Source organism: Ictidomys tridecemlineatus, chromosome 8 (genome assembly GCF_052094955.1).
Source record: "Ictidomys tridecemlineatus isolate mIctTri1 chromosome 8, mIctTri1.hap1, whole genome shotgun sequence".
Taxonomy (NCBI): domain Eukaryota; kingdom Metazoa; phylum Chordata; class Mammalia; order Rodentia; family Sciuridae; genus Ictidomys; species Ictidomys tridecemlineatus.
The window spans coordinates 33,435,718-33,450,327 of NC_135484.1; the positions used below are offsets into that span (position 1 = coordinate 33,435,718).

At 34.5% G+C, this 14,610-nt stretch overlaps 1 pseudogene; it reads right to left on the reverse strand.

Annotated features, from left to right (window-relative positions):
- Nucleotides 1-1,011: 1,011 nt before the first annotated feature.
- LOC101973311 (large ribosomal subunit protein uL29m pseudogene) lies at nt 1,012-1,388 on the reverse strand (annotated as a pseudogene).
- Between the last annotated feature and the right edge of the window lie 13,222 nt (nt 1,389-14,610).

Below are 14,610 nucleotides of genomic sequence, written 5' to 3' on the forward strand. Positions count from 1 at the left end.
TATTGCTACTTGTTTCTTCATCAATTTCCAAGAGAAACTATTTTTCTCTCAACTAAAATTTTGAATAATAGTTTGAAACAGTTTTTATATATGAAGCAAAATATAAAATTGTTATATTATCCTTTTAAGTGAAACCTCTTACTCAATATGCTAAATTTCTTTTTTTTTTATTGTCAAGCATTTTGCCTAAAAATGTGATGTGTAAGCATTTCCATGGTATTTCTTTTGTATCCCTTCTTTTTCTATTTTTCTATATTGGAATTGTATTTGTTACAAATATCATCCAGTTGTATCTTTTATTTTTTTCTGACAATCTCTGTCCTGTAGCTGGTTCACGTAGTCTATTAAATAAATTAATGTGAATATTGTCTATTTACCTGATGTAAATTTAGCCTCTTATTTTGTCCTATTTTTCCCCTCATATGCTATTCTGTTTATTTTTAATTTTTCAGAATTTTCTTTAGAATTGATTGATTGATTGTGTGTGTGTGTATGTGTGTGTGTAAGTCACCATATCTTATTTTTATTTCCTGTTTGAATTTATACACTTTTAATCTTCTTTTAGTGGTTACTCTAGAAAATTTATGTGTGTTCTTAAAAATCAACAAAGTCTAAAAGTAATAACTACTTTTACTTTTTATTATTAGGATATATTTCCTCAATAAACTTCGCATATTTTAGATATTATCAATTTTATTTTCACCTTTTTAAAAATTCTACTATTATCATCATAATATACTGTCAATGTACATTTAGATTGACTGACCTATTTTCACCTTTTCTGTACTTTTCATTTTCTTTAATATCCAGGTTTATTTTCCTTCTTGCTGAAGCACATTCTTTAGAATTTTCTTAAATGAACATCTATTGGCAGCAAACTTATTGTATAATTATCTGAAAATGATTTTTCCCCTTTATAAACCACTTAATATATTTATTTTCTACACAGATTATAATGCATGAAAAACAAATGGTTAATTAACAGGTCAGATATGGTAGATGGAATGAGTTTCAGAAAGATATGAAAATGAGATATGGAAACCTTTCCTGAAGACATTTTACTTTCTTTTTCTCTAAACTTTGCTTTCTTATCTTGATATGGGCTTGTTTCGCAAGTCTCAATCTGAGAAAATGATCCACCTAAGGCATTACAAAGACTATCTTATAGGCCACTGTTTGAACTTGTGCTAGATGTTTCTTCCAAAGATGTCTCTTCTCCAAGCACAGGGTCTAGCTTTTTCCTGGCCCCTCTAGAGAAGAAGCCTTAGTGCTCTCTTTCCTGGAAAACTTTACTAATGCACCATGGTATCAACCACCTTTTCTAAGCACTCTGGGTTTGGTATTGTCAATCTCTGCCTCTTGGGATCCTGCTTGAGAGTGTGAAGCATGTTTCTTTCACAAGGACATACAAAAATTTATGTAAATCTCCGATACATTTATCCCTTAATTTCTGACTAGTCCAAGCAGCTCCATATTTTCCTTTTCCTTCTCCTCAATTCTTTGGGTCATCAAAAAATCCTTCTAGTATTCTATTTGACAATGTGATGTGAAGTAATCTACACTGGTGAAAGAATGTGACATTTGGTATGTTCTAAGCAAACTAAGAGAAAACCTACACCCTAGCTAGTGGAGGCCTTCAGAGTTATTGACCACCCAGAAGCCATCATCATGGCTGAGACTCTTCTACACAGAATGGGAATTTTGCTATTTTTTTCTCCACATAATTAAGCAGACTGTGTTTCCTGAAAATGGCTTTTGATCTTTTTGAAAATATATATTATTACTAAGCTTAGGATAGAAGTCAATTTCTTTCAGTATATCATTTCTTTCAGCAAATATCACTCTTTTTTAACTTCTCTTATTACTATTGAAAGTCAATCTACTGTACCTCTTTTGAAAGTAACCTATTTGTATGGGGTTGAATGTTCCTCAAAATTTCATATCTATTCAGGACCTCAAAATCTGATCCTACTTAGAAAGGGGATTATGGCTGATATAATTGGTTAAAGATCTGAAGTCAAAGTCATTCTGAATTTAGAGTGGGCTCTAAACCAGTGACTTTGTCCTTTTAAGAAGAGGAGAGAACACAGAAACAGAGAGAGGAGGATGTCATGTTGAGCAAGAAGCAGAGATTGGAATAATGCAGCTGTAAACCAAAGAATGCCAAGAATTGCCAATAACCACCACTAGCTAGGGGAAGCATGACAGATTTTTCCCTTGATGTCTCCAGATAGAAAGGACAACTCCATTCAGACTTCTGGCTTTCAGTAATGTGAGGGAATAAATTTCTGTCATTTAAGCAACACAGTGTGTATAATTGTTACAGCCAACTCTATGAAACTGATACAGATTTTGGTACAGAAAGTAAGGTGTTACTGTAACATACTTAAACAGATGTTCTAAACTACTGTAAGCAGATATCTAAAAATACAGAGTGGTTTTAATTTGCATAACAGGTAGAGGCTGGAAGAATTTTAAGGTGTTTGATTAAAAAATCATAGGCTTCTTTGAAGAAACAGTTGGTAAAAATATAAATGTTAAAGATGCTTCTGGTGAGGTATTAGAAGGAAAAGAAGGACATGATATTAGACTTGGGAGGAAAGTCAATCCTTCCTATAAAGTACTGAGAACAAGATTGAAGTATCTTGATTGGCAAGAAAGAACCAACTACAAATGAGAATTGGGATATTTAGCTAAGGAGATTTCAGATCACAGAGTGAAAGGTGCAGCCTACTTACTTGTTGTAAGTACTTGTTGTAAAATATGACAGGAATGAGATCAATTGAGGAAAAAACTGTTAAGCAGAAAGGAGCCAGCACATTATGATTTGGAAAATTTTCAACCTATTCATATTGCAAAAAAAAAGAGAAATGCTAAAACATGTGCTGGACCAAACAGTGTGGGGCTGGAAACCTTTTGCTAGAGATTAGGCATGTGAATCATCCGTTGAAAATCTCAGTGGAAACCAGAAATAGAAATGAGATTACACAGGAAGGACCTGTGGGAAAATACTCACGTTTAATGGTATGAACCTCCTTGAAATATATGGGAAACCCACAAGGTTAATGAGAATGTTATATCTACAGAAATACTACAAGTTTAGACTGACAGAGACTGAATAAAATTAAGGAAGGATGTTGACAGTGAGATTCTATAGGCAGGAAATAGCTGATAGAATTGCTCAGCTATAGATGCGTAATACCCCTTAAGGAAAAATAATGAAAAAAAAAAAGAAGAAAAAGGAATGAAAGAAAGAAAGGAAGGAAGGAAGAAAAATAGATAGATCAATCGATTGATTGATTGATCCTGGAAGTAAAACTGGATACAGTAACAGCAGCCATAGAATTGGGCTCCAGGGTCTTTACAGTGGACTGAGCCACAAGGATTAATCTCAGGCCTTGAGAAACAGTAGATTTTGTCCTACTGGGAGGTTGTTTGGGACCAATGACCACTTTCTTTTTCCTGTTTTCTCCCTTTTAGTATGGCAATGTCTGTTCTATGACTGACTTATTATATTTAGAAAGCAGATTTTCTTTCTTTCTTTTCTTTTTTTTTTTTTTTTACTTCTCAGATCCACAAGGGAAAGATAAATTTTGCTCTGGAACAGATCATACCCCAGCGTCTCACCCATATCTTATTTAGATGATAATATCTGAGACTTTAAAAAGTTGATGAGATTTAGGATTTAGAGGTGATGGTGACATGGACTAAGATTCTGAGGGATTTAGAGATGGGATAATGTATTTTTCACACGGTGGGAACATGAATATGGGGTAGGGGACAGAAGGAAAGCTATAGGGAGTTGAATATTATTATTCCAAAATTCATATCTATCTGGAACTTCAGAATGTTATCTTAGGTCCATTTCTTCATCTGCCCTTAAGGAACATTGGTGTGGAGCACAGTAAGTGCCATGGCTTCAGATGCTTTGACGCAACCTTGGACGCAGAGTCTTGGGGCCAGGTGTCTGTGGTTTTCATACTGTTGGAACATTCACAGTTGCCCTGGGGGTTGCAGCTCTATAAATTTGGTGTGGCTGAACCAAAAAAGAAAAAGGCATGTGCAGATTTCTGCAGAAATTATGAGTTCATGAAGATTTTGAGGAGATGAGAAGGGCTGGTGTCTTTCAGAGTGTAAAGTGATTTGGGAATATAAAGAATTTTTAGATCCCTCAAAATCTTAGTCCATTTCACCATCACCTCTTTGGGACTGAAGTCCTTAGAAGTTTGTACTGACTTGTGCTCCTGAACTATAAAAGATGAATATATGGGCTAAGGAATAGTTTTTCTTGGTAAATAAACAATTAACAACAACAACAACAACAAACCCATAATGTGAACTTATTTGGAAATCAGGTCTTGGAGAAGCACCTTCCTTCCTTCCTTCCTCCCCCAAGTTATTCTTCTTCTTTAAAATGGCACTGTGCATCAAAACCAGGGACTTGAACATTCGACACAAGTGCTCTAACACTGAATACACTCCCAGCCAGGAAACAGGGTCTTTGAAGATGTAATTAGTTAAAGATCTCAAAATTATATTATCCTAGATTTAGAGTAGACTTAGATCCAGTGGCTTGTATCCTTAAGAAGAGGAGAGGAGACAGAGAGACTTTATATGGGAGATGGGAAGGGCACACTTACATGCCAAGAAATGTCAAGGATGCTGGCAACCACCAGGTGCAAGACATAGTAGAAACAAGATCCTCACTTCTTCTTCTTCTTGTTCTTATTAATATTTTGGACTTTTGGCCTCCAGAATTATGCAAGAATAAATCTCCATTGTTTAAGGCCACCCAATTTGTAACCAATTTTTTTTTTAATGGCAGTCCTAGAAAACCAATACATTAGCTTTTATTTTTTTGATTGGATTAAAATTGCTTTTCTTTGATTTTGGTGCTCCACAGCTTTACTGTAATACATCTAAGTGTGGTCTCATGATTTATCTGCTTGGTATTTATTTGGTTTCTTGGATCTCTCAGGCTTCCTGTCTTTTATTTGATTTTGGCCTGGAAGTCCCTTGTTTACTTTTGGTTTTTCAATGCTTTAAAGATTTTTTTAAAAATAATTTTTCTGGAAGTTCTGATTGTTTTTATTGGGAGAGCTGGTGTAATTAGCCTAGCCTGGATTTAGTAGATGGAGAAGTCTCTGCCAGAGTGATCTTTTAATAACCAAATCAGGTCATGTCAGCATTTTGCTTAATACTTTCTAATGGCTACTTATTATGCTTAGAATCAAATCCCAAATCCTATACTTGACCCCGATGATGATGCCTGGATCACACTCTTCATCCTCCTTCTGGAACATTCCCTCCCACACAAGCTCTGCCCATACCATGCTCTTACAATGTTACTGCAGCAGAGTTTGTTCCCACTGTAGGAAACAACTTCTCTCCTCTCTGCTATTGTTTTCCCAATGAAATCTTAGCCATATTTCATTTTTTAATATTAGGATTCTAGGAGATGCAAAAAGATTTATCAAAGGATTTAAGAATGGCTTTGCAAGCCTAATATTTCAGGGCAAAGGAGTTTTCCTTATATCTCTCATATTACAACATGCAAAGATAATTTCTTCTGTCTTATTTAGCATGGTTCATATTTATTGGGCACCTCTATTTATCAAGTATTTTGTAAGAATTAGGGGAGTCAAAGATGAATATGGCATGACACTTTTAACCTCAGGAACTTTACAATTTGTTCAAGAAGACAGATGAGAAAATAATTTTAATATCTTTTATGGGTGCCCAGAGAGGAGATATCAGTGAAGCCTGAGATTCAGGAAAGGCTTTCTCAGGAACTTTCCACCAGGTCTTTACAGTTCAATATCCCTAGAGTTTAGAGAAGAGTTTGGTTTGATTAAACTGGGTAGCAGAAAAGGTAATTATAAAAATTCTTCTTGTCTCATGGCCAAAACATAATCATTTGTATTTTAACATACAATAAATAATGAATAGTTTGTTGATTGGGAAGTGGACTGTGATAAACTTGTAAAGGAAAATCCCTTCTACCTGTGTTTTAGTCAGCTTTACTCGCTTTTGTAACTAAAGGATCTGACCAGAACAATTTTACTGTAGGAAAAATTTATTTGAGGGCTCTAGGATTCTAGGAGATGCAAAAGGATTTATCAAAGGATTTAAGAATGGCTCTGAAAGGTAATATTTCAGGGCAAAGGAATTTTCCTCGTATCTCTCATATTACACCATGCAAATATATTACTTGTGTCTCATTTAGCATGGTTCATATTTATCGGGCACCTCTATTTATCAAGTATTTTGTAAGAATCAGGGGAGTCAAAGATGAATATGGCATGATACTTTTACCCTCAGGAACTTCACAGTTTATCGAAGAAGATCAAATGGTTTCAGAGATCTTAGTAGGCAGCTGGCTCCATTCCTTGGGGCTCGAGGTGAGGCTGAATATCATGGTGGAAGAGTATGGTAGAGGGAATCAGCTCATATGATGATCAGAAAGCAGACAGAGGTCTCCACTTGCCAGATACAAATATATACCCAACAGCTACACCCCCACTGAACCACTTCCTCCAGCCACACCCCATCTTCCCCTAGTCACTGTCTAGTTAATCCCAACAGAGATTAATTCGCTGATTAGGTTAAGGCTATAACTCAATAATTTCGTCTCTGAAACTTCTTGCATTGTCTCACATGTGAGCTTTTGGGGGCACTACATCTAAACCATAACAACCTGTACAAGAACAGAGTTACTATCTTGACAAGAGAGCATACAGTTGTCACCACTGGATTTATAGTACACCTGGGACCACTTGGAATGTGTCCAAGGTCCACATGGGACCCTGATTTAGGAAAAACAATTTCCAATTTTCAACTTTCATGTATTGAATGTATGCACTTCAAAAACTGCTTGTCTTCTGTGTTTTCCATATCTCTTTTTACAGTATCTCTTTTCACACTTTATAAAAGAAAAATAAATGACTTAATCTTTTGTGAGTTGAATTGTATTGTATCATATTCTCCTTGTTAAAAACAAACAAACAAACAAACAAAAAACAAAAAACAAAAATTTTGCAGGGTGTGGTAGCACTCACCTGTAATCCCAGCAGCTAGGGAGGCTGAGGCAGGAGGATTGAAAGTTCAAAGCTAGCCTCAGCTTCAGCCTCAGTGAGCCTCAGTGAGGCACTAAGCAACTCAGTAAGACCCTGTCTCTAAGTAAAATACAAAATAGGCTGGGGACGTTGCTCACTGGTCATTTCCCCCGAGTTCAATCCACGTAGCCAAAAACAAAATAAAACAAACAAACAAACAAACAAAACTTTTGATGTGCCAATAAATGCAGAAAGGGACAATTTCAAATATAGTATTGGTTACAATACTGAGTAACTGAACAATCTAAATGATTTGCTAACAACTCCATGTTTGAGAGTGTTCCTTTTTAATATTTTTCATTAAAAACAAATGAGAATCTAAAGGAGTTCTTAACCAATAGATTATTAAAAACTAGTTGTTGATGATAGATCACTATAGAATTTTTGTTATGTAACTCAGAAGGAGTTCAAAGAATTGAATAACAGAGCCTCAACAAATTCCATCTAAATTCATTTACATATTTAGAGGAACTGCGTTTCTTAATGCTTATATCTACAAAAATTAAGAAATAAATATATTACCATTAATTTCAGTAGCAAGTAATATTCACACATAGATTCAGTCCCTTTTCTCTCATGAGAAGATGAATTTCCAAGTTTTTTGTTAAATGCATATTTATCAAAACGTCTACAAACATTGTTTTGATAGATTATACACTAATAATAATGTTGAGAACTCAATCAACATGGAATGTTTTAACACCTAGAGCCTTTTGCTCACCAACTTTGATCATTTCAAATGTTATAGGCTAATAAAAATTTTGTAGCATAAAAATGTATCATAAATATATATTATCATAAAGAAGTAGACTAGAAGTGTGAGGTAAAAAAGAAAAAAGGAAAAAATCTACCCTACAATTAAGGAAAAGTACATGTATATGTATGTAAGTACACATGTATAACTATTATCTATTTATCTATCTGCAACATTTGTAGGTATAAAGTTGCTAAAATTTTTATTTTAAAATGCCAATGTTCTCAATATATGGATGTTATAAACTCTGCATTTAAAAAAAATTACAAGGATGAATATAAGAAAACAAAAATATTTGAAAAGCTACAAAGTTGGTTAAGGAAGGGTACATGAGCAAAACCTTTGAGGCCTATGGGAAAAAATATTGCCTTCTTACAGGCTTTCCAGCTCATCTTAAGAAAGCTGAGTTTCCCAGTTATTGAAATTAGATTTGGTGTGCAGGAGGCAATTCTAGATTTCATATTTGTAACATACAAATCTTTTTTTTAATGAATAAAGTATTTCCGCTTATCTTTGTGCTCTGCATTACCTCCCAGGAAAAACAGACAAAAGAAGTGAAGGGAACCACTCATTCAAGAAGGTGGAACTTAAATTCTGCCTGCAGCACCTGTTTATTTCTATGAGAAAAAAGGAAAAGATAATCAATAAGTTCTTCAAATCTATTCTGTTGTTATAGGCTAAAAATATTCAATGCTTTAAGCATTTTGGCAGTGCAGGAAAGATCCCCATATAACTTGATGTTTAAAGAAAACCAAAATTAAAAATGAAGTAAAGTTTTATAATGGTAATTTCAGTCAAGCAATAAAAATATTTACATTTATGTGTAGCTTTGTAATAATTATATTAGCTGGGAAGTAAAAGAGCAAATAAAACTAATAAGCAAACTTCCTTGACTTATATAAGTACATATTGAATGAGCAATGAAATTTTTATTTAAATTCAATGATTTTATATTTGCAATGAAAAGAAGCTTGAAATTGAAATCCAACAGGATTCAGAGTAAATCGAACTGACATTCTAAAAACAATTGTTTTATTTCTAATCATGGGTAATGAACTAAATTTTCAATGTTTTGGTCCTATTTAAATTCTTCTACCTATATTGGAAAGTTATTTCTAGAATCACATATGTGTCAAAATTTCCATTAAGAAGCTTCATTTATCTCCCCATGCTGGAAATTAAGTTATAACTTGGCCTATTTAAAACAGGTTGCCAATAAATATTTGAAGATAATCAAGTTAGACTTGGTTGGCCTGCAAACTGACAAATCTATTATGGATAAATGTAAATTTCCAGAAGACATCTGAAATTTTATTTCTATCATTAAAAAGATGTATGAAAGATGTATGTAGGGTTGGGGCTGTGGCTCAGTGGTTGCACACTTGCCGGGCATGTGTGAGGCACTGAGTTTGATTCTCAGCACCACAAATAAATAAATAAAATAAGGTCTATCAACAACTAAAAAAAAAAAAAAAAGTTGCATGTATACATGTACACACACATATAAGAATATACTTGTATATTGCATGTAATGTGTTATATATGTTATGTATACACATGTATACATGTAATATACATGTATATTGGCTGTTTATATATCTATCATCTATCTAGACATAATGAATTATCATCTCTATGCCTGGCTCCAGGCAACTGTTAGCCAGCTGGTAATGCTGCTAGGCAGTAGGACAAATATAATCCACAGCTTGGATGATCTGCTTACAGGTAAGAGAAAGGAACATACACAATAAAGGAGACCAATCAGTCAGACCTGGAGTTGAAATCTGTTTCTGCCATCTACAAGCTGGCCTAGCTAGCACCGTGCTTTTCAAGGAATGTTTCACAGAACAGTGTCAACGGCACATTACTTTTTGCTGGTCTACCCATCAAAATTGAAAAGATCAGATAAATTAACAAATAAGAAGCAAAATTTTTGTCACATTGCAAATTCAGAATTGAGCTTCAGTGTTTAGAAAGCTGCTTAAACATTCATGTAGAATGGGTTGACTCAATTAGTAAAGCACAGAACAGCTTAGGTGTTTTTAAAATCACATGATGAGCTGGATGTGGTTGAGCAGGCCTGTAATCCCAGGCATTTGGGAGGAGAGTCCCAAGTTTGAGGCCAGCCTCAACAATTTAGTGAGAACCCATCTCAAAACAAAATAAAATACAAAAAAACGAAAACAAAATTACAGGATGAGTCCCTTTCTAAACTTACTACGTGGACTCAAAGGTACCTACCAATTTGCACAGCAAGACCTTGTTACAAAATCATATGTTAAGATTAGTTTGTCAACTATAATCCCAAAGTGTTAAATTTAGATTTTTTTCCATTAAAAACAATTTCAATTTAGAGTAAATTATTGAATTTGACCTCTGATAAAATATAAACTCTAAATATATTGCACCATTTTCTTCATTTTGAATACTGTTAAAACAAATATTCAAGATAGCTATAATTGCTTTAAAGTCCTTTCTGCCATTCCCATCAACAGAACTCTGTGAGATTTGTTTCTCTACCAGAAGTTGTTATAAAAATTTAAAAGATTAGATAAGTTAACAAGTAAGAAGCAAACTTGTCACATTGCAAACTGTTTCAAGTATTTTGTTTTAATACTTGAGATATGGCTTTTCACTCATATTTTTGTTCAGTTATAATTATAAAGTGACAGAAAGATTAAGTGAAATAGCTATTTTCTATGTAAGATGTCTACGTGTATATTTTCACAAAACAATGAGGACAATTTTTAAATTTTTAGTGTTATATTTATATCAATGATATGAATTAAGATATAATTTTATGCCTATTGAGTCTATAATGCATATTAGAATTGTATTTTATATGCCTTTTAAATTTGTTCATTTAATTGGATTTCTAATAACTCACTTTTATTTGTATTTTCCAAATGTATGAATTCATGACATATTAAGGACAAAAAGTAAAAAAGAATCATTCTTTAGCCACCGATGATTTGAGAATCACTAAATTAGGAGACTTTTTGGCACATTCTATAAAACAAGAATGTCAATACTTTAGGCTTACATGATGGCACACTCTGGTAACCCCAGAGACTCCCAACACAAGAGAATCTCAATTTTGAGGCCAGATTCTGCAACTAAGGGAGGCCCTAAGCAACTTAGTGAGACACTGACTCAAAATTAAAAAAAAAAAAAGAATGGCAATACTTTTAAAATTGTATTGTATAATTAAAATCATTAGTGAAACATCCTTAGACTCTAAAAGTTTAGTCACTCAATACATGCAGTCTCTTACTCTTGCTGCATTTAGACTTTTTTTTTTTTTGGGGGGGGGGAGGGTCTTGCTAGGTAGCCCTGGAAAGTCTTGAACCACTGCGCTCAACAAATACTCCTGCCTCAGCTGCCCAAGTAGCTAGGACTTATAGATACATGCCACCATGCCTAGATTCATTTAGACTATTTTAGTAATGATATCTAACTTCTTTGAGATCATATACTGTTCCACCTTCTTCACATGTATTAATTCATTCAATCCTCTGTGTCTTATGAAATGAGTAATATTTTTAGTTTCATTTGACAGATGAAGAAACTGAAGCCCTTTGTAATAGTTTTTACCAGGTGATGCTATAATAACAAAGAACCCCAAATTCAAGTAGCTTATACCAACAAATACTCATTCGTTGGTTGTATTATAATTTGGTGACTTGTACATCACTTTCTTTAGCTCTTTTCTATGAGTCTTTTTATTCCAGGCCATAAACTGAAGGAGAACATATCATTTTCTTTGTAGAAGGAAAGACCAAGGAGATAGTGGAAACTCACAACAGCTCTTGAAGCTGCTTGCTGGACAGGGTGTACACCATGTTTACTCGCATTCCACTGGCCAGAGCACATATGTGGCCAAACTCAAGGTCAATTTTATCCTCTTATAAGAATGGGAAGTTATTTGGGGTCACTATAGTACAGTTAGCCATAGTTACTCAACCTGGAAATAGTTGTGCTAATATTCAAACCTGGCAGTCGAGTGCCAGGGTTGCCCTCTTCACCATAGCATCATATTTTCTATTCCCAAGAGGGTTGAATCAAATGGAGGAAGAAAAATACCAGCAGTGCTTCTTCTCTCCTTCTGCATCCAACATGGGATGAAGATTGATGACCTCATAGAATCCATGAAGCCAGATAAGAAACCCCAGGGCAAGTTCAGGGTCTCTCCAAGCCATAGTGTTTCATCATGGGTATATCTTCAATCACAACAGGATGTCTTAGGACAGCACAGGTGAGATAAATAATACATGTCCATGTTCCAGTTCTACATAATGACAAATGTTAGGATTTAAGGCTATGTATTCACCTTCATTTTCTTTTTGGCAGGGGAGGGAGCGGTGCTGCGATCACATCCAGAGCCTCATGCATGCTAGGCAAGTACTCTACCACTGAGTTACATCCCAGCTCCTTCCTTCTCTTTAAAAAGAAAGAAAGAAAGAAAGAAAGAAAGAAAGAAAGAAAGAAAGAAAGAAAGAAAGAAAGAAAGAAAGAAAGAAAGAAAGAAAGAAAAAAGATTTCACTTAAGAAAAAAACAGTGGGCTGGGGTTGTAGCTCAGAGGTAGAGTGCTTGCCTGGCATGTGTGAGGCTCTGGCTCAATCCTCAGCACCACACCATCTACAACTTAAAATATTTTTTATAAACAGAAAGAAAAAAGAAAACTTACCTTTTCAAAAAGTGCATTTTTCACTGTTTATAGTATTAGACTGATGTTTCCAAGTGGGTATTTTTAACATTATATGGAAGATGCAATGTTAACCAGATATTTTGAAATGTCTGGCTTAATATGCATATAATATAGTGTATTTATAATTTTCTCTTTTGTATAAGTCTATGTGTAGATTGTTTGCCACCTAGTGGCAGTTGTTTTCAACTCAAACATTAATATTCATGACCAATTTTAATTAGTTTGGCAGTGTGCTTCTTTTTTAAGGAAAGATTCCAAAGTCATAAAATGTTAAAAAGTGTTGACAATGACATTATTCTGCTCTAGCAAACTTAAAAAAAATACCTTGCAAATTTGGTTCATATTTAATCCTTGACAATGACAAATGAGGCAGTGCATTCAGAAGTCATTTCCTGTTGCAGAAGAATGTAGAGAATGATAAAATGAACATTTCAATTTTTAGCAAATAAATACTAGGATGTTCTCTGGATGTGTTGGTTTTGTTTTGCATTCAATGTGTTTTGGCAAAATATAGATACACAGTTGCTGAATTCATTGATTTATCATAGCACATTTTGGTATATGTGACTAAAGAGTTAATTAGTTTTTCCTAGTAGTCATATTTTAGTTTTTAATATTTATTAAAAGTCATTATACAGTCAAAAGTCTCCTAAGATCCTAGGCAGCACAGTTGGAATAATTCTGACAAATATAATATAAAGCAGCATTCCCAGTTTTTTTAAAAAAAAACATAAAAATCTCAAATTCTGTATTCAGTGTATTTAAATATATTAGAATGGTTGGGAGAGAGAGATGGAATTTGGAAATGAATTTTTAAAAGGAGCAAGTGAAGAAATGAATCAATGACTAAGCTAACAGGAAAGGGCTTAGATGATAATGTGCCTTACAGTCAGATCAATGATGATAATGTGCCTTAAACAGAGATCAGTGATGAAGAAAATCAACTCAATCTCCTAACAAGAGAGTCAAGTAATGCTGATGCTTATCTCAAATTTAAGAATCAAATTCAAAAATATTTTTTAAAATCACAATTTTGTCTCCTGAGCAGAGGAGATATTTCTGCCCAACCTAGGAGATAACTATTTTAACCAGATGATTTTTTGGGGGGGGCTAATTATAGACAGTGTGAAGTTATTTATATTTCAAGTTCACTGGGCATTGAGATTTTGAATATTCAGTTCTTAAATATACAGTAATTAAATTGTATATTGAACTTAGGTTAGTAGTCTGATTAAAAAAAATATTTGGTGGAAAAAGAATAAAAAAGAACAGAGATAAAAACTGAGATATTTAAGGAGAGAAATAGTTGGCCTACTTGGTCAGCATTTCTGAAATTTGGGGAGCTCCCCCTTTCATGCTGGGCGGTGCTCCTAGACAAAGATGGTGTTGCAAGGACACTGTTGCCCATTTTAGCCACAATGATAGTCTCCACTTGGTGTTTCTCAGACACACTTGACTAAATGATCTTTGTTCCTATAAAGAAAGACATTCACCCCCTGCAAAAACAGCTTTCCATGCCCACTTTGCGAAATCCTCATGCAGACAGACTCTTCTCCACCATCGCTCCATCTCAACTTGTGTTTTCCTTTTACCATAGTCTTTATGACGTCTGAAAGTTATAACAATTTCTTTACAAATGCAAACACAAAGGTAAAAGTAGTATGTCAGAGTTCTCCTGAGAAACAAGCCTGATAAGACATATGATATATTAGATATATGGAATGATTGGCTATGAGAGATTTGTCATGTGATCATGGTAGCTGAGATGTCCCAAGGTCTTCTATCTGCAAACTGAAGGCTCAAGACAGCTGGTGGTGTGGCTCCAGTCCAAACCAGGGGAGCCATGGCATAAATCCCACTCCGAATCCAGAAGCGGGGTACAGGAGGTGATGTTATAAGTCCTGGCTGGAGCCTGAGAACCCGGAGTGCCATTGTCCAAGGGCAGGAGAAGATGGATGTCAGGGTTCCACAAGGGAATATGAACCCACCCTTCCTCTGCCTTTCTGTTCTCTCGGGGCCTTGCATGGTTTGG